The sequence below is a fragment of the Oratosquilla oratoria genome, chromosome 23, assembly GCF_046742065.1.
Source record: "Oratosquilla oratoria isolate Oo_2021 chromosome 23, ASM4674206v1, whole genome shotgun sequence".
Lineage (NCBI taxonomy): Eukaryota > Metazoa > Arthropoda > Malacostraca > Stomatopoda > Squillidae > Oratosquilla > Oratosquilla oratoria.
In genome coordinates, this window is record NC_134799.1 from 7,927,032 (window position 1) to 7,954,531 (window position 27,500).

The window sequence follows — 27,500 nt, forward strand, 5'->3', positions numbered from 1 at the left end:
TCTGGGTTCTTCCTTAAGTAAGGTCCTTGGGAAGAAAATGGGAAACAGCAATACATAAAGAAAATGGATTATGACTTGCTGTTTCCTATATATGAGGGACCAAGAGGCAGAGTGGTGGACAAAACACCAGTATCATTGTTTTCAATGATTAAGGGAGTATACAACGTGTAGTGACATAATGCCCCGATGTACTGTTGATTATTATACATTAAATTAATTCTCTTGGATAGTTCTTGTCAATGATATACATATCATGTATTAAAATGAAAAATATAAACTATATGAAAGTAATTAGATCTGCTTATTTCTAAGCATATATGATGATGATTTGATTTATTAACGTCGTGAACACCCCACCCCCCATCAGGAGGCTAGAACGGTGCCCCTTACAAAGGACTTTAGAGCGTGGAATTTAATGAACCATGCCCTTGGTCCAACTCACTGGCGGCAGAGTCCAAACTGCCGTCACCTCGACCTCCGCCGCAGGTAGCGACGCTCTAAGCCGGTGTGTAGGTGTTCCATGGTAGTCACGTGATAGGGCCAAATGCTTTGTTGATCTGTTGGCACACCCGTCACCTCAATCTCTCTCTCTCTCTCTTTTTTTATTATTATTATTTTTTTTTTACACGTTTCTGGTCCTCTATGACGCCTCGCAGTCCATCAGAGGGTTTGAGAGGGAGAGCACAGGCTAAATTCGCCCTTATATCCTAAGGAAATACGAGCGTTTTTCCCCCAAAAACACGAACATGTCGGTGGAGAAAAGCTTTTGCAACACTGTTCCGCCTGCAACAGAAAATGGCGATTTTCGGAGGGTGGTCACTCTGCTTCTCAGTGTTTCGTATATAAAGGGGCAATTTAGGGGAGTAAAGGAAATTGTTGAAAAAAAAAAGACATTTTGTCGAGAAAATGCAAGAAGAGGTAGAGAGAAGGAGGGAAAAGAGAAAGAAGAATTGGGAAGACTGGGAGGGAGTCATAGTGGGACAATGTCCTTAGTTATGTACTGAATTGGACCACTATTGCAAATCATAACACAAGAAATCTCTTGGCTCTGTTGAAGAAGGAGCACTCAGCTTAATAAATTCGCCTGGCGGCAGTCATGATAAAAATCCTGAAAATTATTCACTCTGCCGAGATATCTATGACACCCCTCAGTTGGTATTAGTCAGAATAGAATTAATTGAATAAAGGGTTATAGAACTCTGGAAAAAAAATTAACCAAATGACCAACCAGCTTCTTCCGTGCTGTTTAGAGTTTTTCCTTTCATTTCTTTTACCGACAGAATGAAAGGTAGCGAAGGCGTTATGGACTAATTAGAACTGTCTTTATAACAAAGAGACTGCTTTGGGACGGCTCGTCCTTATTTTTATGACAGGTACTTAGTAAAATCCATTGACGTATTTCTTTCAAAGAACAGCAAAAAGGAAAAAATAATAATAATAAATTAAGAGTATTCTAAGAGTAGAATGTCTGGAGAGAAAGAAACAAAGAGGAAGTTTCCAGTTCCAAGTAGACTGACGATGTGCGGGCGATGTCTTCAAGCTCCCTTCCCGAAAGAGCCCAAGACGACGTCGACGAAGAACAGGAGACTTCGCGAGGGCCGTTGCGTTCCGAAGACGCTCCAGAGGACTCGAGGGAGGGAGGGAGTGGGTGGGTGGGTGGTGGTGGCGACAGCGGGTTCTGCAGACGGAGGTGTGGTCGCTGTGCGATAATATATTCGAAGGAGGCGACGTCGCTATAGGACGGTATATCGCACGCCAAGACGAATAGCAGCTATAAACCAGGGCGATAGATGCTATATAATCATAGACGAGAAAAGCTGGGGGACCGTGTATGTGTGGCTGTGCATGTATATGTGTATGTGTGGGTGTGTGTGCGTGTGTACATATGTGCGTGTGTGTGCGCGTGAGTGTGTCCATATGTGTGTGTGTGTGTGTGCGTGTGTCCATATGTGTGTGTGTGTGTGTGTGTGTGTGCGTGAGTGAGTGTGTCCATATGTGTGTGTGTGTATGTATGTGTGTGGGTGTGTGGGTGGGTGTGCATCTGTATGATTCATCACTGTCTTGGATCACGTGTTGGACTCGTGATCAACAGACTTAACTCCTTGCCCACGAGAGTTGGAGTGCCGGCTCGCAGTGCAACGATGCTGAAATTATTTCAGCCCTGGACGGGAATCGAACTCAGAACATTAGATTAGCGGTCACGAACGCTACTACATCACCATCGAGCCTTGTGTGTGTGTGTGTGCGTGTGTGTGTGTGTGCGTGTGTGTGCGTGTGCGTGTGTGTGTGTGTACCTAATGATGTAAAAGGAAACAGTCATACCTGACCAATAACACATCGGAACGATGCAAATATATTTTTCGTTGCTATTGCAGTGATGTAATTTTGTTAAGATATAAAAACACTTTAGTGAGAAGGGAACGACTATGTAAATAAATATAATAAATACTTAACAACGAAAGATATATTGGCGTCGCTCCGATAACATCATGGGGCAGTGAGAGTATATCAAGCAAGTGAATCTTGGTCACAAGATGCTAATCGGAGAGGGGTGGTGGTGGTGGTGGTGGTGGTGGTGGTAGTGGTTGTTGTTGTTGTTGTTGTTGTTTTTGTTGTTTTGTTGTTGTTGCTGTTGTCGTCGTCGTCGGAATATTCTCGAACTCAAATATACTCGTCCATCTGATCTTGAAGAAACTGGTAACGAGAGAGATAGAGAGAGAGAGAAAAAGAGAGAGAGAGAGAGCAAAAGTGAGAGACTTTGTATACACTTATTTTTCTTTTGGGTTATTTCTTTTGCAGTCCAGTACATAGTCAACAAATGTAGGGTAACGTTTTTCCTCCTCAGAACTTAACCAGTTTCTGCTCGTTTGTTAGTTATCTTAAACCCCGTTTGAAGATGTCAGTTACCGACAATTTTGACGAAGCGAATACTATTTAAAGGCGAAATGGCTCCAACGAGTGAAATGTTGTACAATCAATGAAATCTATGTTTTCAAATGAGGTCTACTCCGCTCTTTCTTGTCGTCCACTATCTTATCTTTTATTCTATTTATTTAATAATATTTCATTTTTGACGTATGATGATGTGTTTACTCTTAGAAAGACTTGATTATTCTACTTCTGTGTCCTGAGATTGCTTTTGATTAGTGTTAATAGCACCAGGGAAGCGAGTATAATTAGTCAATGATTAACGGAGGGTTTAGTGAATAATATACATCATATTGCACACATTTAAGGCAAGTGCATGATGAGCTGCCTGATACACAAATGCGTTCATTCTTTTAGCATCGCATATAGACCTTTTCCCACGAACATCAAAACACCTCGGAGAGTCTCATTCACTTAGTTGTGGGTTTGAATCCCGCACTTCCCTCACATACCCAGCAGTGATTATGTGTTACCTGGCCCCAACAGTCTCCAGAGCGTATCGTAGGAGCAAGGTGACGGCTTCGGCCGCAGATGCTCAGCGCCTCCTGGCGTAGTAGGCTCCTCATTTTTTTTTCTTCCATTTTCTGTTCACCTGGTTTCTGTCTTCAGTTACAGACTCCTTCTTCAGCAGCCCACCCCGATCCATTTTTGGGAAAGAATAAGCAGAAGATTTTTTTTTTTTTTTTTTTTTTTTTTTTTTTTTTCTCTCTCCAAGAACCAACTGCCGCTGTCGGGCCTTAGGTCATTGACATTCAAGGTGGCAATGACTGTATCATCATCATCACTACTGAGACTTTGGCAACAAAACATGTCCCTGCGAAGCACAGTGACCATACCTCACCTCTTTTCTTCTTCTTCTTCTTCTGCTTCTTTTCTTCTTCGTCTTCTTCGTCTTATTTTTCTTCGTCTTCTTCTTCTTCGTCTTCTTCTTCTTCGTCTTCTTCTTCGTCCTCTTCTTCTTCTTCTTCTTCTTCTTCTTCTTCTTCGTCTTCTTTTTCTTCTTCTTCTTCTTCTTCGTCTTCTTCTTCTACTCCTTCTTCTTCTTCTTCTTCTGTAAAGTTAACCATCTCTACAGCTCTGAAGCTGGGTAGCCCTCAGTAGGGCTTCAACAAAATATAGCCATAAATCGGGCGTCTTGGTCAACAGGCTACCTTGCCAACCGCCCCCCACCCCCCACCCCCATCTCATTAATCTAGTCCTGGGCCGTCCCAGCCTCCTTCCCATCCCCTCCTGGACGCCCCATCTTCGTTCTCATCATTATCCACGTTCCATTAACTCGTGATGAACCTCCTCATCATTCTATCTTCTCATCACCCTTTCCTAATCACGTCATCACGTCAGCCTCTGGTGCTCCGTCACGTGGTCATGTTGCATCTCCGCCTCGTCACGTGATATTTCTGGCTCCTGTGTCGCTTCGCCGTGACGCGCTCATTGTCCATTAGGTCTTAGCCAGAATAAAATTGCAAAATTGTCACCTTGCCAAAGGGTTAATCCAGATTAGTCTTAATCGAGATTAGGGTTAATTCAGATTAGTCTTAATCGAGATTAGGGTTAATACAGATTAGGGATAATACAGATTAGGGTTAATCAGGATAAGGCTTAATCCAGATCAATTTTAAACCCAGATTAGGGTTAATCGAGATTAGGCTTAATCGAGATTGTCTTAATCGAGATTAGGCCTAATGTAAATTAAACCTAATCCTTTCACTACATCGACGTTTCTTGTACCAAATGCAATAGTTTGACGTCAGCCAGAATAAAATCTTCGATGTGCGTCACAGGAGCCAAAGAGGGTTACTGCCCTGTTATCCCCCGCGGATTCACTCCCAGTACCCGATGTGGCTGCTCCGAGTAATGGTTACACGGTGGGAGCTCAGGACAGGACCCCTCCCGAGGACTTTCCAATTTCGAAAACAATAAAGAGAGGAATTCGAGACCTTGAAGACCTCTCCAGAAGTCTTGTTGGACAGCAGGATTCGGCGTTTCGGCCTTCAACAAAAATATGAATAACTACAGCAGCGGCAATAGTAGTAACAACAGCACCAGTAGAAACAACGATAACATTCCTCCTCTGTACTTTACCAGATAATCCCTTACCCGTATATAAGTATTTCTTTTCCTTGCCTTTCCCAGTTTCTTCTTCATCGTCATCATCACCACCCCCACCACCACCCAATCTTCCTCCTACTCCTCATCTTACTTCTCCAAGCCTCTTCTTATTCCTCCTCCTCCTCCTTCTCCTCCTCTTCCTCATCCTCCTCTGTCCTCTTCCTTCCCCTCCTACTTTTTCAATACTCCTCCTCCTCCTCTTCCTCCTACTTTACCAAGCTTCTTCCTCTTCCTCCTACTAATATTGCTACTACTACTATTACTACTACAACTACTACTACTACTACTACTACTACTACTACTACTACTATTACTACTACCACTACTACTACTTCTCCAAGCCTCCTCACTCCTCCTCCTTCTTTCCCCTCCATCCTCCTCCTACTTTACTAAGCCTCCCTTTTCTTCCTCTTCCTCTCCTTCTTCCACCTTTTACTTCTTCTTCCACCTTTTACTTCTCCTTCTTCTCCTCCCCTTCCTCTTTTTCCTCATTTCTTCTTTCCATGACTCTCCACTCTTTCGATTTTATTTCCCTGTTCTACCTTTAATCTGATGACGTTTTTACTTTGCACAAACTTTATTACGGTACAGAACTATTTCTAGGCGTTGGGGTAATATTAGGTGGAATGTACACATTTGTTTGAAAAAAAAAAGTAAAATATGACGATGAACCATAAATTTGTGGCCCCTTTCTGGTTAAGAAGACTTTCATGTATCCCTATGAGTGTTCCACAACCTTACCTTGTCATCTTCCTCATGTCATTCTCAAGTCTCATTTCCCTCATGTTATTCCCAATCCTTCTCATTTCCCTCATCTCTTTCCTAGCCCTCGTCGTCTCCTTCATATCATTCTCAATCCTCCTCATCTCCCTCATGTCATTTCCAATCTTCCTCATTTCCCTCATCTTTTTCCCAACCCTTTTTATGCCGAGCCTTTTCATTTGCATTCGTCTTCCCCTGAATACTAAGATGCGCGAAATTAATCAAAAATATGTATATCTGTAAGTAAACCCAGAATTATTACTTTTGCATCTTACCCTATGGTACCATACTACACTCAATAGAACTTGATTTGGTCAACGCAACACAGAGGTTAACCCAGCTGAAGAGGCGACCCTCCGATCTGAACAGGTTATCAATCGATCGACACCACGTTCAGTTGAACTATATTATCAACTCGTGTGGCGTTTAATAGCAAGATCAACAGTGTGCACTAGTACCCAAGAGGGTAATCAACGCAAGCTGCTCCCAGAGAACAAATCACCTCGGCCCGTTTCTAAACCAAATCATCCATCTTCACTCCAATCGATCACAGCCCTCTTGCCCTCCCTTCCTCCCCCTCTATTTCCCCAACATTTTCCTCCTCCCTTCCTCCCTCCCTCCCTCCCTCCCTCCCTCCCGTCCTCGCGTGGTTCTAGACACTAAATACACGTTTAGTCACACCAGCCGATCTTGGTAGGGCCTCTCTTTCTCTCTCTCTCCACGCTCACTTATTAGTATGTGTTCGCGTGTGTGCATGTGTATAAACACACACATGCACATCATATATATATATATATATATATATATATATATATATATATATATATATATATATATGTGTGTGTGTGTGTGTGTGTGTGTGTACAACACTGAATGGGTCCCAGTGAACAGATTTACATTTATCAACCACAATTCACTTTAATTCTAAGCCATCAACATCGAGAAACTCGAGGAGGCATACATGCAGAAATTGAAACGTTTCAATTTCTGCATGTATGCCTCCTCGAGTTTCTCGATGTTGATGGCTTAGAATTAGAATGAATTGTGGTTGATGAATAAATATATATATATATATATATATATATATATATATATATATATATATATATATATATATATATATATGTATGTATGTATGTTTACGTCTTAACCTGGAAGATAGTGCAGGGACTACTAACCCTGTGGCTGAACTTACGATTCTCCTCAGGTATAACCTATTTGCAAAGAGTTGGTCCGACACTTGCCAGCCACCCAGCCATCGGGCCCCCTCTTGGGACCCACGAGAGGGAACAAACAGGACGGTGGCTCTCGAACAGATTCACCGTACAGGCTGGGACCTAATTAGGATCAGGAACTAATTTATTCGTCGTATCAGTGATGTTCCAGAAACTCTGGACGACGAGTCCTGGCGAGAAGGAATTGTCTTGCCTGGAAGGTGTCTCTTTTGTTTTGTCAGGTCAGGTTAGGTTAGATTAGGTTAGGTTAAGTAAAGAAGGTAAAGGTTTTGGAGTTTCTTTGTAATGTCGCCTTCCCTCGAGCGGAATCGAATTTGTGAATGTTGTAGAAGCATTCTTGCACGCGTACACACACACACACACACACACAAACACACCGACTCGACAGCGCAGTGGTAGCGTTCGCAACTGCTAACCCAGCGGTCCGAGTTCGAAGCCCTCCCAGGACTGAAATAATTTCAATAACGCTGTCCTGCGGGTCGTTACTCCAACGCTTATGGGCGGGGGTTTGGGTGTGTGTGTGAGTGTAAGGTCACAACATTACCCATAGGTCGGTCATACATGAGCTCTGAGCTCTCTTCCGGGAGGGAAAAATAGCTGTCGATCACGAGTCCAACACGTGATCCAAGACAATGGTGAATCACACACACACATACACACACACACACACACACACACACACACACACACTACACACACACACACCACTACTCACCACTCACCACTCACGTGTTCTCTGTCAACGGGTGACAAGGAGATGACCATTTCTTGGTGGTCCGCAAGGAAATGCATCAACCCGAATAAGTACTTCTGTCTTCCGCTTGTTGCGACTGTAACGGCCATAACCGTCAAAGAACCGTTGAAATGGGTTACTGCGTGTCCGTCAGGGTGGCTGCCACCGTCAGGAATAGAATAGCTTAGTGGCGATCGGAAAAAGAAGTATAAACGGTAGTATTCTTAAAAAACTCTCTCCTTATATAAATATTATATAAATCCTTGGAAGGAGAATATTTATATAAGGATTCCTTTTTTTTTTTTTTTTTTTTAAGAATATCACCGTAGGATTCGGACGGTGGTATTCTTAAAAGTAATTCTTTCCCTATATAAATCTTTCCCTTCCGAGGATTTATATAAGATTTACATATGGAAAGTTTTTTTTTTTTTTTTTTTTTTTAACCGAAAGTGCCATCTGGTGTGGAAAGGGTTTAAAGAGACAAGGTAAACTGCTTTGCTGCCAAGGCGTTGTCATGAAGATACATGAAGTAGTTTAACGAGGAGTGATTACAAGGTCAAGATAATGATGATGTTAGGGTGTGGGCTAAATGCTAAAGGGGAGGCGTCTAAGTCTGGGAAGAAGGACAAAAAGAAGAAGAAGAAGAAAAAGAAAAAGGAGAATAAGAAGAAGAAGAATAGGAAGAAAAAGAAGAAGAGGGAGAAGAAGAAGAAGAAGAAGAAGAAAAAGAAGAAGAGGGAGAAGAAGAAGAAGAAGAGGAAGGAAAAGAAGAGGGCGAAGAAGGAGAAGAAAAAGGAGAAGGAGGAGGAGGAGAAGAGTTAGAAGAGGAAGAAAAAGAAGAGGGAGAAGAAGAAGAAAAAGAACAAGAAAAGAAGAGGAAGAAAAAGAAGAAGGAAAAGAAGAAGAAAACAGGAGAAGAAGAAGAAAAAGAAGAAGAGGGAGAAGAAGAAGAGGAAAAGAGAGAAGAAGAGGGAAAAGAAGAAAAAGAAGGGGGAGAAGAAGGAGAAGAGGAGGAAGAAGACGAGGAAGAGGGAAAAGAAGAAGAAGAAGAAGAAGAAGAAGAAGACGAAGAAGAAGAGGAAGAAGGTAAAGAGTCTCCACCGCCAGGATGAGCGTAGGTAAAAAACACTCACTACTGGGAATCGGAGAGGAGTGCGGGATTCGAACCCACAATAAGCAGACGCAAGACCAGCAAGCACGCTTCCGATGACACCACCAATGTACAAGAGGACATATGGATGTTGTGGATGTTCCAGGTTGCGGAACCTGGAAAATTAGGCGCAAGTGGATGAGTGGGTAAGGGGGAGCGGGCAGGCCTGTGGATCTGTGTGTGTGGATGAGCGTGTATGAGTGAGGATGTGAGTGTGTGTGTGTGTGGGTAGATGTGATTTGTGTGTGATGGCTTCGGTGTGCTTTTGCGTGGGAATGCACTTGGCGCTTGCGTGTGGGAGGAGATACCCTCTTTGCCTGTGTATGTTCTCTTCTTCTTCCTCATTTTCTTCTATTTCTTCCTTTTCTATTTCTTCATTTTCTTCTTCTTTTCTTCTTTTTCTTTTTCTTTTCTTCTTCTTCCTTTTCTTCTTCTTCCTTTTCTTCTTCTTCTTCTTATTCTTCCTTTTCTTCTTTTCTTTCTTTTCGTTTTTCTTCTCTTCTTTTTTTTTCTTCTTTTCCTCTTCTTCTTCCTCTTCTTCTTTTTCCTCTTCTTCCTCTTTTTCCTCTTCTTCCTCTTCTTCGTCTTCCTATTCCCAATCGTGTTCTTCTTGTCCTTCCTCTTCTTCTTCTTCTTCTTCTTCTTCTTCTTCTTCTTTGTCTTCCTGTTCCTGATCTTCTTTTCTTCTTCCTCTTCTTCCTCTATCTTTTCTTCTTCTTCTTCCTCTTATTCTTATTCCTCGTCTACCTCTTATATGTGTTTTCTTCCTTTTCTTCTTTTCTCTTCTACGCCTTCCCCTTCCCCTTCTTCGTCCTTGTCTTTCTACATTTCCTCTTTTATTCTCCTTTCTATTTTTTTCTCCTTATTCTACTCCTCTTTTCCCCCTTCCTCCTTCTTTCCCCTCTGTTCTCTCTCCCCTCTTTCTTCCTCGTTATTCCCTTCCTCCTCCTCCTCCTCCTCCTCCTCCTCCTCCTCCTCCTCCTCCTCCTCCTCCTCCTCCTCCTCCTCCTCCTCGTCTCTCTCTCCTCCGTCTCCCTGAGCTCATCATCTCCATCATCATCATCATCATCATTACAAAGCCGTAACACGTGTTCTTGTGTCTGCCGCCCGTGTCGTCCTGTAGGGCCCGCGGGGGTCGAACTAACAGAACCCCCTCCTCCTCCTCCTCCTCCTCCTCCTCCTCCTCCTCCTCCTCCTCCTCTTCTTCTTCCTCATACACCTCCTCCTCCTCCTCATAATCCTACTCCTCGTCCTCCTACTCCCCCTCCTCCTCTTGGTCCTTCTCTTTCTCCTCCTCCTTCTCCTCCTCCTTCTCCTCCTCTTCCTCCTCTTCCTCCTCTTCCTCCTCTTCCTCCTAATACTTCTACTTCTCCTACTCCTCCCTCTCTTACTTCTCCTCCTCCTTCTCCTCCTATTTCTCCTCCTATTCCTTTTCTTCCTACTCATCTTCATCCTTCTCCCGTCTCTTCCTCGTTCTCTTTCTCCTCTTCCTCCTCTCCTTCCTCCTTCTCCTCTCCATCCTCCTCCTCGTCCCTCCATTCCTTCTTTTGCGTCTGCTCTCGTTCCTCTTTGTTTTCTTCTTTCTCCATTTACTTGTCGCCTTGGTCGTCAACGGCTCACAGCCCTCTTATCTTCACCTTTCTCTCCCTCTCGTCTGTCTCGCCTCGACTCCTTTTCGTTTTTGCAATTTGCCCCTCCTCTTTCTCTTCTTTCCACTTTCTTATCAGCCCATATTTTTTTTTAATCTCCACTCGCTAATATCTTTCTTTCCACCTGTCTTCCTGTGCTTCTTGCTCTCCTCCTCTCTTTTTTCCTCTCTTCTTCTTATACTTTCCTGTGCCTTCCCAAGAGTCTCTTCGCAATTTTCTTCTTCTTTTTCTTCTTCTTTTTCTTCTTCTTTTTCTTCTTCTTCTTCTTCTTCTTCTTCTTCTTCTTCTTCTTCTTCTTCTTCTTCTTCTTCTTCTTCTTCTTCTTCTTCTTCTTCTTCTTCTTCTTCTTCTTCTTCTTCTTCTTCTTCTTCTTCTTCTTCTTCTTCTTCTTTTTCTTCTTCTTCTTCTTTTTCTCTTTTCGTTCTCTCATGTTTCTCGCCTGTTCCCCAGTGATCCTCCTCCTCTGGCCTATTCTTTTTCTCCTCTCAGTGTATGATAAAACCTTGTCTATTGCCTCTCTCCTCTTGATTTCTGTCTCATTTTAAAATGAGGCATAGTTTTGGCTCCGTGCGCGCACACGTAACACATGATCATTGTTACTCTGAGTCTCGCTGACTAGAAACCCGCAGCCCCACAGCGTTTGGCAACGATCTCCGGACCCTCCCAGGACTTTCTCTCTGGAAAGAGACTGGCCTCTTGTCTGCTCTTGTATTAGAGTGGGACTGGTTTTATGTCACAGGCAGATTAGCCGGACGAGAAGAGAAGTCATCGGCTATCGGTTCTTCTTCTTAAGGTCAAAGGTGGAGGAGGAGGAAATGCACTCGAAGTCGGTGGAAAGAGAGAGAGACAGAGAGATACAGACAAAGAGAGAGAGAGAGAGAAAGAGATAGAGAGACAGACAGAGAGATACAGACAAAGAGAGAGAGAGAGAGAGAAAGAGATAGAGAGACAGACAGAAAGAGAGAGAGACCGGAGACCAATTGCCAGCTACTTGAACTAAGTCTACATTGTTCTGAAAAAAAGTAAATGAATAGATGAGTAGGTAAATAAATGAAATAATGAGGAGTCCGATATAATTTCACACAAATAAGAAGAGAACAGTGAAACACCATTCAGAAAGTCTGCAAGGTGTTAGAGCCAGCGGAACTTGTGACTGTCCTGATGAGATGGTTTGGATTGAACTTTGATCAGGTCCTGCATGTGAGGGCGTTTTAAGCTGCAGACTACTTTATCAGCTCCCCCTTATATAATCTATACTATACTATTCTATTCTATACTATACTATACTATACCATACTATACCATACTATACCATACTATACCATACTATACTATACTTTACTATACTATACTATACTATACTATACTATACTATATTGGCTATCAGGACTACAGTCCTACCACTGCTTTCACCATGCCTCTCCAGACTGTCCTGTCTTAAGATGTTTCCCTCCAGTTTTGCAGTTCGGGATTAATTCGCTCCTCCTTACCTTTCATTTTCTCGTGTTCTTTCTTTTACTGGAATATTTTATTCTGTTTCCCAGCGAGGTCTCTCCTTAATTTGCAGTATGGATAAGAATTTGTAATATCACACTTTTTTTTTTGTTCTGTGTGATCGTGTAATCACCGTCGTGATGGCGATTACGTGCACGGTGTCTTCTCACTTTGATTTTTCCACGCTTTTACAGACTTCACAGGTACAGGATATTTAGTTGTTGGTATCTTTTAAATTGTACGCTAGAACATACCAGAGATAATATCGCTGTCTTCACTATTTTTATTTATTTATTTGTTTCATTTATTCGTTTATTAATTCATTTATCTGCCTATTTATCTATTTCATTTATTTTTTGTTTTCTTTTTCTTTTTTATTTATTTGTTCATTTATTTATTTTTACATATAGAATAGAGTTTTCCCAACTTGCACTGAAAATCAACCCAGGCTCCGTACTATATAAGGCATTACAGTGCAGTACTTCAGGCCACAAGTTAACAACTCGGTCTACATGTTCTCATCATTCTTTTCACTCGGCCAGTGGATGACCCGGAACAGAGAGCCTGATGACCTTAGCGTTCTGGGAGACGCGAGGTCATGACCTTGAATGAAGAAAGTTTTTTTTTTTTTTTTTTTTTATGTCATTGACTTAGAGAATTGGAAATCTTCTGCGGTCTATCTCGAGGGCAAATCATGGAAGCACCCATCACGAGGTCACTTCTGGCGAGCCTCTATGGTTGGTAGTAGTGCTGGTTGTCTCTGGGGCGGTTCTTGAAGACGGCGCCGTCTAATGATGATGACGTGTGCTGCTTGAGCTTCCCCGTGACGCGGATAGATGTCGTGCCAATGGGCGACATACCAGGTCCACAGTCCTCACAGTCTCTCTTTCTCTCTGTATCTCTCTCTCTCTCTCTCTCTCTCTCTCTCTCTCTCTCTCTCTCTCTCTCTCTCTCTCTCTCTCTCTCTCTCTCTCTGTCTATCTGTCTGCCTCCCTCTGTCTTTATCTGTCTGTCTCCCTCTTTCTCTGTCTGTCCTCTCTCTCTCTCTCTCTCTCTCTCTCTCTCTCTCTCTCTCTCTCTCTCTCTCTCTCTCTCTCTCTCTTTTTTTTTCTCTTTCTCTTGGTCTCTCACACACAAATACACTCACACACACACACACACACACATACGCACACACACATACACACACACACACACACACACACACACACATATATATATATATATATATATATATAAATATAATACGCACACGCACACATACATACACAAATCCACATAAACACACACACACACACATACACACAAATAGTTGGTAGCATAATGGGAGAGACGGTGATGAAATATAGATAAAGTGTAGCAGAAACATCCAGAGGTTTTTTATTTTAGAAATAAGGAATGATGATCGAGTAAGTGAGGTTTTTAAGGAAAGTTATGTGATGTTAATTTAGAAATGCAAACGTGGCAAAATATATCTAAGGACTGCAGAGAATAGATTTCTGGAGTTTATTAGGATGGTGATGTGATATGTGAAATCTCAAAGACAAAACAGGAGAGGAGGAAGAGGAGGAGGAGGTGAGGAGGAGTAGAAAAATGAAGAAGAGGAGGAGGAGGAGGAGGAGGTGGGGTTTTTAATGAAGGGGCAAAGGTCCTGAACTTAGGTTCAGATCCAGAAACGACTTAAAGCCACATGACGTCACAAGTTGTATGAAGTTGGCCACTAGATCTTGGATCTATTTACCTCCTTGTGTTGACGATCATTCAAGTTGTAACTCGCATAAGCCAAATGATCTTCTTTGTTAACATAAAATGTGATCAAATGTGATGGAAAAGCACATGTGGTTAACTGAAAATATGAAAAAAATGTAATTACTTTCATGAATTAATTAGACGATACAAGCCATCATGTTGACAAAACATAGTCCATATTGTTGTGACGTCATGTCGTTGAGCTGCTTGATTCTTTATTTTATTTAGAAATTCGCTCTGTTTACGATTGTTTGATCTAATTCAAGTTGTATCTATCACTTTATTTTCCATGCAGGTTAAGTGTCTAGTACTTTATTTTCCAAAGTCAAATAAATTCACTACTAGACCTGAAATCATATTCACTTTATTAAACAAAAATATGTAATTATCTAATCCCTAAGAATTACTAATAGTTATAACATGCTTCCTTCTCCACTTCTCACATGCTATTCTGCACAGTCTTGTATCATCAACAGATATGAATATTGTGGATTTGAAGCCTTGATTTATTACGAGTAGAAATGGCCACAGAACGCAAATCTCGTAACATTACTCCGACTAAATGTTTTTGCCTTTCCCTACCCCGCCCTCTTTACGATCACTTCACTAGTTTCCAATTCAGTTTCAGAATACTTCGTTGACGCACTCTCTAATAGTTGATTTCGGTTGGCGCCGAACTTACTTTAGTAACGCAGCATACCGAAGGGGTTGTTTTGATACATCAGATAAATCATACATTTCTTTTATCATAAACAACCATTGTTGTCATTATTATTGTTATTATTATTATTTATTATTTTTTATTATTATTTTATCATTATTATTATTTTATTATTATTATTATTATTATTATTATTGTTATTATTATTATTATTATAACTATTATTATTATTATTATATAATTATTATTATTAACTATCATCATCATCATCATTTTGTGTTATTATTTTCATATTCATCATAATACCGTCTTCAATCAAAACACTTATTTTTAATCGTACATTTGATCTGATATAATTGGACTTTCGCTGCGGATCGAAGAATATGATATGCCACAACGACAAATGTTAACAAGAGGGTGGGAGTGGGCGGGAGTGGGTGGGAGTGGGCGGGGATTAGTGTGCAGAGGATTGGGTTGGTGGGGAGAGGGATTAGACTGCGCGGTGCTAGCCAAGAACACGTTCCTAAGGGCATTTACAAACGCTCATAATTGACGCGGTAGTTTGGTCGTTAAGTTAGATGGTTATCGTCTGTGAATGTTTACTTACAGTTTTGTGCTATGAAAGGTTAACAGAGGAATGGTTACCCCTGAGTATACTAATATTACTGAATACACAAATACACGTTTTTCACAAGTGACATTGTTATATCAGTGTTGTATTATTTCATGCTCTATACTAAAATCTATAATTCATTTTAACAGGAGATAAAAAGTTTTCAGTAACGTATTATACTCAAAATTATCTCACTTCTTTATTGCCGTTTGTTAATTCAATCCCACAAACCACCTTCTATGCTGTTTCTATTCAGCATATCGCACGTAAGCTCACTAGACAGACAATTGAAATTAATAAGGATTGGCAGCCAAAAGCATTGACAAACAGGTGGTAGGACAACCTTTCCCCCATCATGTGTAGCAGTTTATTTATGCATTTGGTGACCGTGCTAGACCCAGATCGTGCTGTGCCTTGATGAACTATTTTTCTTTCCCAAATGGAACAGATTTGTCTTTGTAACGTCTTCCAATTTGTCCGACGCGTTGTCATTACAGGATGTCGGACGACTCTCTGTGTCCTCTGCTCCGTCGTTTGGAGTTTCTTCTTCAACTCTTTATATATATATATATATATATATATATATATATATATATATATATATATATATACACATATATATATATGTATATATACTCGTATAATATATATGTATATATATATATATATATATATATACATATATATATATATATATGTATATATACTCGTATAATATATATGTATATATATATATATATATATGTATATATATATATATATATATTTAACATATGGCTCGAGTACTTGGCCGTACCACGTATCATTTTCTGCATGTTGGCCTCCACGGATCTCCGATGTTGATGGCTTAGAATTAAAGTGCATTGTAGTTGATAAAAATGTGTACATATATATGTATATATGTGTATATACATATATATATATATATATATATATATATATATATATATATTCACACCAAGCTTACGACCTGTTTCCGACCACCTTCGACGGTGGCATTTTCTCATGGTTAGCATCATGCTATTTCATATTCATCTTCATGACGGGGGAAGAGATTCATTCCAATTGCATCATTGTCTTGAATTCTTTTTATAATAAACAGAGGAACAGCACAAATCAGCCTGGTCGCCGGTGGTCGGAAACAGGTCGTAAGCTTGGTGTGACTGGGTCCTTAGTGCCTTGTTGGCGTTATGCGAAACCTTCTGGTCTCCCACATGCTTAGTAACGGGTTCGAATCCCGCACTTCTCTCCTACTCCCAGCATTGACCGTTAGTTAATTGCCTCAACAGTACAAGTACACAGAACAAAGGCGACGGTATTTTTTCGGCAGTTAAGTGCCTCTTGGCGTAGACCCCTCACCTTACCTCGAGCAAGGGGGCTTCCTTCGGCTGAATAAAATCGCCCGGCGGCAGCTAGGATAAATTACAGGCCGTGAATAACTGCGAAAAGGGTGGGTTTCGTGTCTGTGAAAGTGTGACCGCTGTGCACGGCGTGGCAAAGGATACTCGAGACCTGATCCTGTGTAGAATGGACCACGGAAGGATTTGTCATTTGTCAGGATTGGCAGGGATTCGTACTCGCAAACATATGGTCCTTGACATCCTGGGAACTTTTTTATTTTATTTTTTTTTTATCATTCTTCTTCCTCGTCTCGCTTTGAATATGTGCGCATATATGTGCATCTGTCCACGTGTGTTCGTATGTACATACTGTGTGTGTGTGTGTGTATTTACCTAGTTGTATTTACCTAGTTGTATTTCACGGGAAGGAGAGCTACGCTCGTGGGGTCCCGTCTCCATATCTCATTTTATCTAAACTATTTTTAAATTCATGTATTGTTCTTGCACACACTATTTTTTCATCCAACTTGTTCCAACTGTCTATTACTCTGTGAGGAAAGCTGTTCTTTTTCAGATCTCTTCTATAGCTGTCCTTCTTGATTTTCCTTCCGTGTCCTCTTGTGTTTCCATCATCCCATTTTATCAGATTCTCTCTATCAATAACTTCTATGCCTTTCATGATTCTGTAAATAGCTATCAAATCTCCTCTCTCTCTTCTTTGCTCTAATGTCTGTAGTTCAAGTTTTGCTAGTCTCTCTTCATATGATAGTTTTGAGAGTTTTGGTGCCAATTTTGTAATTGCTCTTTGTATTCTTTCAAGTTTTTTTATACTTTTTTTTTTTTTTTTTTTTTGTACTTGGTGACCATACTGTTGCTGCATATTCCAATTTTGGTCTTATCAGAGTGGTTAGAATTTTCTTCACCATTTCTTCATCCAGGTATGCAAATGCCACTTTGATTGTTCTTATCAAATTATAAGTTTCTCCAAAAATATTATTTATATGTTTCTCAGGTGACATATTATTCATAACAATGACTCCCAGGTCCTTCTCATTCTCTACTTTATTATTCCTTCTTCTCCCAATTTATATGATCCTATTATTCTGTTTTTGCTTTTTCCAAATTCCATTATACTACACTTTTTAGTGTTGAACTCCATCTCCCACTTCCTACTCCATTCCTGTACTTTGTTCAGATCATTCTGTAGTGACTCACAATCTTCATCCGTTTTCACTTTTTTCAACAGTTTTGCATCATCTGCAAAGAAGCTCATACAACTTTTAATTCCTTCATCCATATCATTAATATATATAGCAAACATTATTGGGGCCAGAACTGTTCCTTGTGGGACACCGCTTATTACTTCATCCCATTCTGAGTGTTTATCTCTTATCACCACTCTCATTTTTCTTTCTTGCAAAAAGTTTTCCATCCATTTAAGCAGTTTGACCTGTATTCCTCCTTCAGTTTCTAATTTCTTAAGCAACTTTTTGTGTGGTACTTTGTCAAAAGCCTTTTTCAAGTCCAGAAATGCACAATCAGCCCATCCATCTCTTTTTTGTATTATATCTATTAGCCTTGAATAGAAACATATCAAATTGGTGACGCATGATCGTCCTTGTCTGAATCCAAATTGCCTTGTATTTAGCACGTTGTTTTTTTCTAAACATGTATATATACATATATGTATATATACATATGTATATATTCATATATGTGTATATATATATATATATATATATATATATATATATATTCATCCTATGAAGTCCGTGAAGTGTAATATTACTAATAATCTTCAACATTATTCTCCCCAGTTATTTTTTCACGTGTCTCAGGTGACATTTTTTTCAAAACCAGTATACACTCCCAAGTCTCTATTATCCTTTGTTTTTATGAATACATCATTACCCATACTATAGAGCATTGATAGCGTATTCTTATACCAATTCTCAATATCTTGCCTTTCTTCACATTGAAATGTCGTTTCTTTCTCCCGGTTGCAGCAATGAGTATTCCTCTTATGTTCTTCGTTCTCCTCGTTACTTTAGCATCACTACCAGATATGTTGCCATAACTGGTCGAATTATTCATTATGTAATCATTCAATATAAACTAAGAATATGACTAACACTAAAACTGAATCCTGTGAGACTCCAGTACTGTGTGCATATGGGGGGGTGCGCATGTGTGTATGTGTGTGTGTGTGTGTGTGTGTGTGTGTGTGTGTGTGTGTGTGTGTGTGAGGTGTTCGTCTCCGTATGTATTCGTATGTAGTGTGTGTGTGTGAGTTGTTTGTGTCTGTGTGTGTATGTTTGTGTTTATGTGCGTGTGTGTATCTGTATATGTGCGTGTGTGTGTGTATGTGTGCTTGTGTGTATGTGTGTGTGCGTGTGTATGTGTATGTGTGCGTCTGTGTGTGTGCGTGTGTATGCGTATGTGCATGTGTGTATGTATGTGTGTGTGTGTGTGTGTGTGTGTGTGTGTGTGTGTGTGTTTGTGTATATGTATTGTGCATGTGTGAGTGTATACTCGTACATGTCTCCTTTTATAGAAAGGAGAGGATTTGTCAGATCTGCCAAAGGCTTCTTACCATCTTCAATGGCGAGGTGCAATCCATAAACATTTCCTTTGCCGCCAACGCCGGGCAATTCTATTCAGCTGCGGGGAGAGGGACCTTACTCTGAACGATACCTTCTCAGATCGAGACCCCCTCAGGCCGTGGCGCCCATGCCACACCTGAATGGAATTGTCTGGCTTTTGCTTCATAGATTTGAGCATGTCATTGCACAGCGGCCTGACCTTCCACGTACACCCACGGGCGTGGGATGGAAGGAAGGATGCGGCCCGGGATGCGTGGGCGTGAGGGCCAGTGCGCGGGCGGTGCGGGTCGTGGCGCGGCGTGCTGGCGGGACACAGCGGGAAGAGCCGCCCCGCCTGCAGGCCGGCCGCGCCCCCCGGAGCTGCGGCCGCTCCCCCGCTGGCGGCCGCCGCCCCCCGCCAGGCCGCCAGCAGTAACACAGCTGTAAAGGCCTGCTTTATTGCCGCTTACCTCGCAAGCACCTCCGACGCCGCCGTCGCCGCCGCCAGCTTCGGCGGAGGAGGTTTCTGAGCGGCCGTCGGTGATGCTACAGGTTCCCATGTAGCTGAGGTTTTTTTTTTTCATCTACATGTTTCAAAGACCGGGCCAGAAGGTTTGAACTGTGTAGAAATGAATATACCCACGTAAGATCATTCCGGGAAAAAAAGAACGAAGGGATTTGGTTGAGGTTGCAGGGAAGAGGTTGTGATGGGCAGGCACCTACAGGTTTGACACCCGCGGGAGCTCCTTGGGTTCCTCGAAGACGAAGAAAGAGGAACCGCAAATGGTTTGCGAACTCCGGGTTTGTTTGGTAACAGAGACCACTGAAAGAGGAACCGGGAAGAGGGACAAATCGTCCCATATCCCACGAAGCTGTCCACATGTACCCCAAATATCACGCTCATGTTTGCCATATCACAAGATATGAGGCGACTAGGAAATCCTCAGAGAATCCCGTAGGACCGTGGGCGAGCCTCGGAAAGCGATGTAGGACGTGAGGAGGAGTCTGCGGCAGGAGGAGAGTTCAGCCGAAGATGGGAGGGAGGGAAGGAAGGAAGGAGGGCCCCGCCGACGCGCAGGCCTCGTTGCGCAAACCCATTTATTGCCTCGTCAATGAGGGATCCTATTTCATGGCCGCTAGGGGAGGCAGAACCGCGCCTTTCGCATACAGCGGGGGTGGGCTCTGGGGCAGGAGAACGCGCCGAAGCAAGCGGACGCTGCCCATCGCAAGGCCGACTGGGCCTGCTCTCCGGTCTTCTCTTTATTTTCGTTTTTCTTTCTTTTTTTCTCATTTTATGATATCTGAATAAGAATTATGATAAATTTTCCATAAGTTTTATTTGTTGGAAAATTGCATCTCAACACCAGCTGTCAACGGTTCTCGGGTCCTCCTGTAGATCTTTCTGGGAAGAAACTTTGGACTGATGTTCGCATCGTACTAGGGTGGGACTCTTTCGATGTCACTGGCTTAAAATGGTAGAGAGAGGAGAAGCAAGCAGTTGTCTATTGTCAGTTCCCTTTGTGTGAAAGGATAAAGTAAACACAGTCCAAGTAGATAGAGAGAAATCTTGGGAGCAGTCCGACGACCGAATGTCAGCCTCTCGGGGCTCCACTTTCAGATAGAAATGAAGATACTGTTTGGAGTTGAAGGTGGTCAGCATGGAGATCAACCTCACCGACGTCCATCTATTAGGTAACCTCGTCCAGCAGGTAGCAGTCGTTGGTCCCTGGAAACAAGAAAAGAGGTCAAGCGTAGTTAAGGAATGGAATAAACTGAGTAAACATGTAGTGAGCGCTGAAACTATTTGTTGTTTTAAGAGAAGATGAAACAACTTTATGGATAGGGATAACAGGTGGTAAGGGACATGGAACTGCCTAGTGTAGGCCTTATGGTCTCTTGCAGTCTCCTCCATTCTTATATATGTCCTTATATATTCTTTTGGCTTTGGAAAGAACAGCTGATTGCTGCAAAGGCAGACTAAGGACTCGAATCCTCAACCCTCTCATACCTCAACCCTCTCATACCTAAACAGAATCGTTTGGCCTTAAATAAGAAAATAAATAAATAAATAAAATAAAAAGGAAAACTGGGCCGTGGTGAGTCAATGGAGATTATTGTTTTTATCTCTAGGAGGTGGTTAATGCAGATACCAGGTATCGGAAGAACGTTGACCCCTGGAGACAATACAATGTGAGTGGTTATCTCGAAGGCGTTTGTGGTCGGACCAGAATTGGCGTCGTCCACTCAGGCTACTGATTAAAGTCCACCTGAACTGTAGTTCCACCCTAAACATAAGCTTACCATACCACAATAACGCCCTACCACAATAATACCCTATCACAATAACACCCTACCACAATAATACCCTACCACAATAATACCCTACCACAATAACACCCTTCCACAATCCCACTCTACCACAAAAACACCCTACCACAATAACAACCTACCGCAATAACACTCTACCACAATCCCACCCTACCACAATCCCACCCTACCACAATCTCATTTTCCCATAATCATACCCTACCACAATCCCACCCTACCACAATACCATCCTACCGCAATTCCATTTTTCCATAATACCACCCTGTCATAATCCGACCTTACTACAATCTCATTTTCCCGTAATCCCAACCTCCCATAATCTAATCCTACTACAATCTCACCCTACCATAATCCCCACGCTACCTTAATCCCACCCTACCACAATCCCACCTTCCCATAAACCCACCCGATTACATTGCCACCCTCCCATAATCCCAGCCATAATCACCACCACAATCCCACCCCTAAATAACTTGAAATTTCTATAGAATTTGTAACACTAACCTCTCCTAAAAGACCATTGTAGGTTTATATATACCCATGTCTTTCCAAAAACTATGTGATTTGATACCAGATGATACAAAAATTTCGAAACGCCGTTTAATGTATGTATATCATACACACACACACACACATATATATATATATATATATATATATATATATATATATATATATATAAAACATAGGTATGTATATGTGTCCGACCCAGGGCAGTGGGCGGGATACAGGGATGCCCCGTCATCCATGAGAAGCTAAGATGAGAAGGGGGATGGGTGGTGGACGGGACTGGAATGGAGTGGGAGTATGTACGTGCCTTTGACCTGGCTACCTCCCTTATAAAGGGGAAAAAGCTCGTGGTATATGGATAGATGTATAATATCAATGATGTAGCGATACCCTGTAATAGTCAGAATGGTGTGTGACACTATGGTAAAAGTCTTTCAAGAGTTGTACCCACAGATGGAACGATTTTGATATGAACGTCTGTGTGTGTGTGTGTGTGTGTGTGTGTGTGTGTGTGTGTGTGTGTGTGTGTGTGTGTGTTTGTGTGCATGCATGCACGCGTCTATGTGCCTGTCTGCGCGCGCGCGTCTATCTCTGTATCTGTCTGCCTGTCTGTCTGTTTGGTTTTCTATCTGTCTCTGACAGAAAGTTATGGGCTACTAAGGTTGGTATGTAATGTTCTTTTCTTTCAAGGTAACATTAAATGCATACCTACCAGGGATGAACCCTGTGTGGCCATAGAAACAAAGGTGGGGTTATATTTGCAATAAAAAAGAAAATTGTGAAAAAAAATTATACGAAAATACATCAAACAGAATAAGAAGAAATGGAGTAACAAATAAATAGAATAAAATAAAATAAATCACAATATAATAAAATAAATATATTAATTAAATATATCTCACAAAATAGAAGAAAACAAGAAAACAAAATGAAATATCATAGATTAGATTAAGTTAAACGAAAAAGTAAAATTATGATCCAAGACGACCCGAGGCGACGACGACTTCGGAAGACACGCTGGTTAACCCCTTGTCGACGGTTCATTATGGCCGCCCATCGGCCATTGTCTCCACTCGAGGCTCTGTCGTCGCCCGTGTCGCCGGATCAATTAAAACGTCGTCGTTTCTGTCGTGGGGGCGACGTCGCCGCCGTCGTCGTCGTCGTCGTCGTCGTCGTCGTCGTCGTTGTCGTCGATGGCCCAAGTCGCCATCACTGTTACCGAGTCGAGCGTTGTTGTGGCTCCGTGTGGGTGCAATTTTTTTTTTTTTTTTTTTTTTTTTTTTTTTTTTTTTTTATCGTCATCAGTGTCGCAATGGTGACGTTCTTGGTGTCGCCTCAAGGTCTTCTTCGAGTGTCGTCATCGAAGTACGCGTGACGCTGCGCTTATGTTTGTGGTCACGGGGGATCTGCGTAGGATGACTGCCTGGTCTTACATGTGATGGCGGGTACACCAGCGGTGACCACTTGCGGCAACAGTGGAATTCTTGGAATCTGAGATGTCATGTCAATACTTGTGGGTGGTGCCTGCGAGTAGAAATTTTGGTGGGTTTGTAGAAGAAACTGTTCTTTTTGTATCTTCGCTATGTCGTTGCAATCGAGTGTCATCCAAAATACGTATTGCAAGGAGGCTTGGGCTTTGCAACAGATCGAACACTTGAGAGAAAGAAGTGCCCCACTCAGTTGAACAAAATCATGTTTCATTAGCTGAGACAAAATCTCGATAGAAGACGCTGGGCTTTAATTGGTTGGAGCGTTGCGCTTATGAGTTGCTGTTGTACCTCCTGCTTGATGTATTGATCAAATTAAACGCAGGAGTCATATCTGTTTGCAGCGTTGGGTAGTACGCTTACTACGAAGTGTTCCTTGATAGTACGCTTTGTAATAATTATTGTTTCCTTTAACCAATTCCGCGATAAATGACACTTTTTCCTTCTCCTCTGGCTATTTTATTAATCTTCGTCACAGTTTTAGTTGAGGAGGAGTTATACCCTAACCCCATCAATACCGGATGACACTTTTTATTGTTCCCAATTGTCGCCAGGCGATTTTATTCACTTCCTTGGCACATCCTCAATTGTGCAGAGGCGAGCACCTTTCCTATCAAAGAGGGTACAATGAAACTGTATAGAATTGTCTTACGCTAATCAGAATAGAATATATAAGAGTATGTCTCTGAAGTAATTGGTTTAATATCTAGAAAATTGAGTGTTTGTAGATTGCTGAAAATTGGTCTAAAGCATTAGAATGTAGGAGAACTGATTAATTAGAAGGCGGAGGGAGGGAAAGAAAGGTAGGTCGACTCTGCTGGAGCATAAGAAGTCACAGATCGCGCATGACGTCAGCCTAATCGCCCCGCCCCCAAACCGATGACGTCAGAGGTAGTGACTCTTGGTCTTTCAGAAGTCAAGCACTCAATTATAAGAGAAGCTGTAATTACTATATTTTTTTTGTATGCTAACACGAGATGGAAAAAAATCTTGTGTCGCCAGTGAGAAAAGACTGAGAATGCGCCTCCATGTCCAGGAGGTGATCGAAATGAAGCAATTTAGAGTCATGTTTATGCATGGCAGCACTTCTGGTTTGGGAGTGTAGCGTTAAGTTTTATGATGAAAGGTTGTTGTGTTTATCATTATTATCACTTACCAATGCAGGGATGTGGCGTCCAGAGAGACAGGGATCGATATTCCTCGAGATTGAAAAGCTCCCATGCTCGTATGGACCAATGGGTCGTTTTTGCCACACTCTAGAATTTCGTTCTGGTGAAGACCAAACTATTCTATTCAGATTAAGAGAACTCTTGGTCAGCCTGAGGCTCAATAATATCGAAGTTGTGTGTTATATGTGTTGTCACCGTCGTGGCTCATTGAGTATCAAGTTCGCCTCGCAACCATTCGAACCACAATGGCTGCATGCCAGTGATTGCCACTCGACTTGGCTGTCCCAGCATGTAGGGCAAAGGTGGCGGCTTTGGTCTCGGTTATAAGTGCTTGCTGTCATGTAAACTCATCACCTCTTGGCAGTTTATGAAGGCATCTTGTTTTATAACTTGAGCTGGGTCTGGGATGTTCTTGGTTCTGAAAGACATTTGATGCCGATGTTATCAAAGATGGCATTGATGGTTGTGGTGGTGGCAATGATGGTGGTGGTGGTAGTGGTGGTAATGATGGTAGTGATGGTGAATGGGGGGGTGGTGGATTGATGATGGATTGGTGGTGGTTGTGATAGTGGTGGTGATTGTAGTGGTGGTCATGGTGATGGTGGTGATGGGTGTGGTGGTGAAATAACGATAATGGTGGTGGTGATTGTAGCGCTTGGGGTGGTGGTGGTGGTAGTGGTGGTAATAGTGATGGTGGTGGTGGTGGTGGAGATAATAATGATGGTGGTGGTTGTGGTGGATTAATGGTGGTGGAGGAGGTAATGATGATGGTGGTGGTTATGGTGGATTAGTGGTAGTGGTGGTTGTGATGGTGGTAATGATAATGCAGGTGGTTATGGTGGATTAGTGGTGGTGGTGCATTGGTGGTGGTGGTAGTGGTGGTTGTGATGATGGTAAGGATGATGGTGGTGGTGGATGTGGGGTGATGGAGATACTGATGATGGTGGTGGTGGTGGATGTGGTAGTAGTCGTGTCCGCGGCGCCAGCGCCAGTAGTGGCGGAAAATAATTCTTGTTAATAAAGACGGAGGAAGAAGGAACCTCATCGTTTACCAAACCACCGGCGATGATGAGTACAATAATGGAAGATGACGTCACTGGCAGAAATGACAGTAATACTGACGGTGTCGACAGAAACTGTGACGACAGTACAGCATAAACACCAAAATACGGGAGCTGGGACAGTGACGGCGACAGTTTTCTATGTTGATGATGGTATTGCCATCAAAGTAGTTTTAACATTTATTAACATTATTTATTTGTTTAGGTTCGTATATTGTTCCGTTTAATACCATATTCGTTCCGATTTTATTCAAAAGACTGATGGATTCAGGGCAATACGGAGGTCTTGTCCGTCGTCGCCTTGATTCAGTCTCACAGCTGAATAAAAACGGTTGAATGTAAACAGATCGAACATCTAAAAAAAAAATATATATATATATATATGTATTCGCCTTGGAGGGTAAGTTCTGATGAAAGTGCTGGAATTGCCAAGAATACGTCATAGTTGGAGTGACGTGAGGAAGATGTATGGGGGACAGAACCACAGTCGGTTCTGCAAATGGCGAAAGAACCAAGGTCGTCTCCTGATCTTGACTGAGAACCACAGTGGAAGTCCGATGGTGAGGAATGTGGACGTAAGTTTTTTTTTAACTACTATGGCAACGTCGCAGAAATTTTGTAAAAGAGATTATTTATATACATATATATATATATATATATATATATATATATATAATATATATTACAAGCCGCGGGCTTCGCCGGGGGCTTGGCTGCGCAAACAGCGGCCTACGGCCGCAGCGCTCCGCGCTCTAATCCCACGATAGGGATCCCGTGCTGGGGATCCCGTGTTGGGGTTCCGCCCCGAGGCCGAACCCAAGGGATATTTTTTCCTGGTCAGTTCAAGGGAACATGGCGACCACTGAGGACTTGCGACCACTGAGGACCTGCGACCACTGAGGACTTGCGACCACTGAGGACTTACGACCACTGAGGACTTGCGACTACTGAGGACTTGCGACCTTTGAGGACTTGCGACCTTTGAGGACTTGTTACCTTGGAGGACTTGTTACCTTGGAGGACTTATTACCTTGGAGAACTTATTACCTTGGAGGACTTATTACCTTGGTGGATTCATTACCTTGGAGGATTTACAACCTCGTAGGACTTGCAACTTCAGTGGACTTGCACCCTCGTAGGACTTGCGACCTCGAAGGACTTGCAGCCTCGAAGGGCTTACAACTTCGGAGGACTTGCACCCTCGGAGGACTTGCACCTTCGGAAGACTGGCACCCTCAGAGGACTTGCACCCTCGGAGGACTTGCACCCTCGGAGGATTTGCTCCCTCGGAGGACTTGCACCCTCGGAGGACTTGCACCCTCGGAGAACTTACAGCCTCGAAAGGCTTACTGCCTCGGAGAACTTACGACCTCGGAGGACTTACAGACCCCACTCTCCAAGGCATTTAACATTTTTCAAATGTGTCACCTTTGAAATGGTTTAATTTTTATTATTAGTATATATATATATATATATATATATATATATATATATATACACACACATTTTTATTTAATTTTCGTAGGATTTCCTTAAACACACTCGTACTTCACAGGAGCACAAGGAAGAATTCTGAGTACTATACATAAGCAAACTACATCCATACCGAAGAAAAAAATCGACAGTCTCACTCGAGCTCCAGAATTTCAAGACCTGACAAGTGCACACTAACCACTTGACCGTCACAGTTCCTGTTGGAAGGTGATTGTGGTCTACTATATTGTGGGTGGTTTAGTGACGATATTATGTATGCAATTGGTAGTTGTCGTCGTCTATCAAAAGAAACACAATTTGAGGACGGACCCTTTATGAGTACAACGTTTCGCTTGTTAGTCTTATCAAAAACATGTTAGATTTTTATCAAGTAGAAGGTTGAGGAGCCTACACCAGGAGACACTGAGTAGCTGTGTTCGATGACTGTCACTTTTGCCCTTTTATGT

At 42.1% G+C, this 27,500-nt stretch overlaps 1 long non-coding RNA gene across 1 annotated transcript in view; it reads left to right on the plus strand.

The window, feature by feature from the left end:
• Positions 1-27,500, plus strand: part of LOC143037948 (uncharacterized) — a 561,040-nt gene that overhangs the window by 393,995 nt on the left and 139,545 nt on the right. The gene's annotated exons all lie outside the window — the stretch shown is intronic.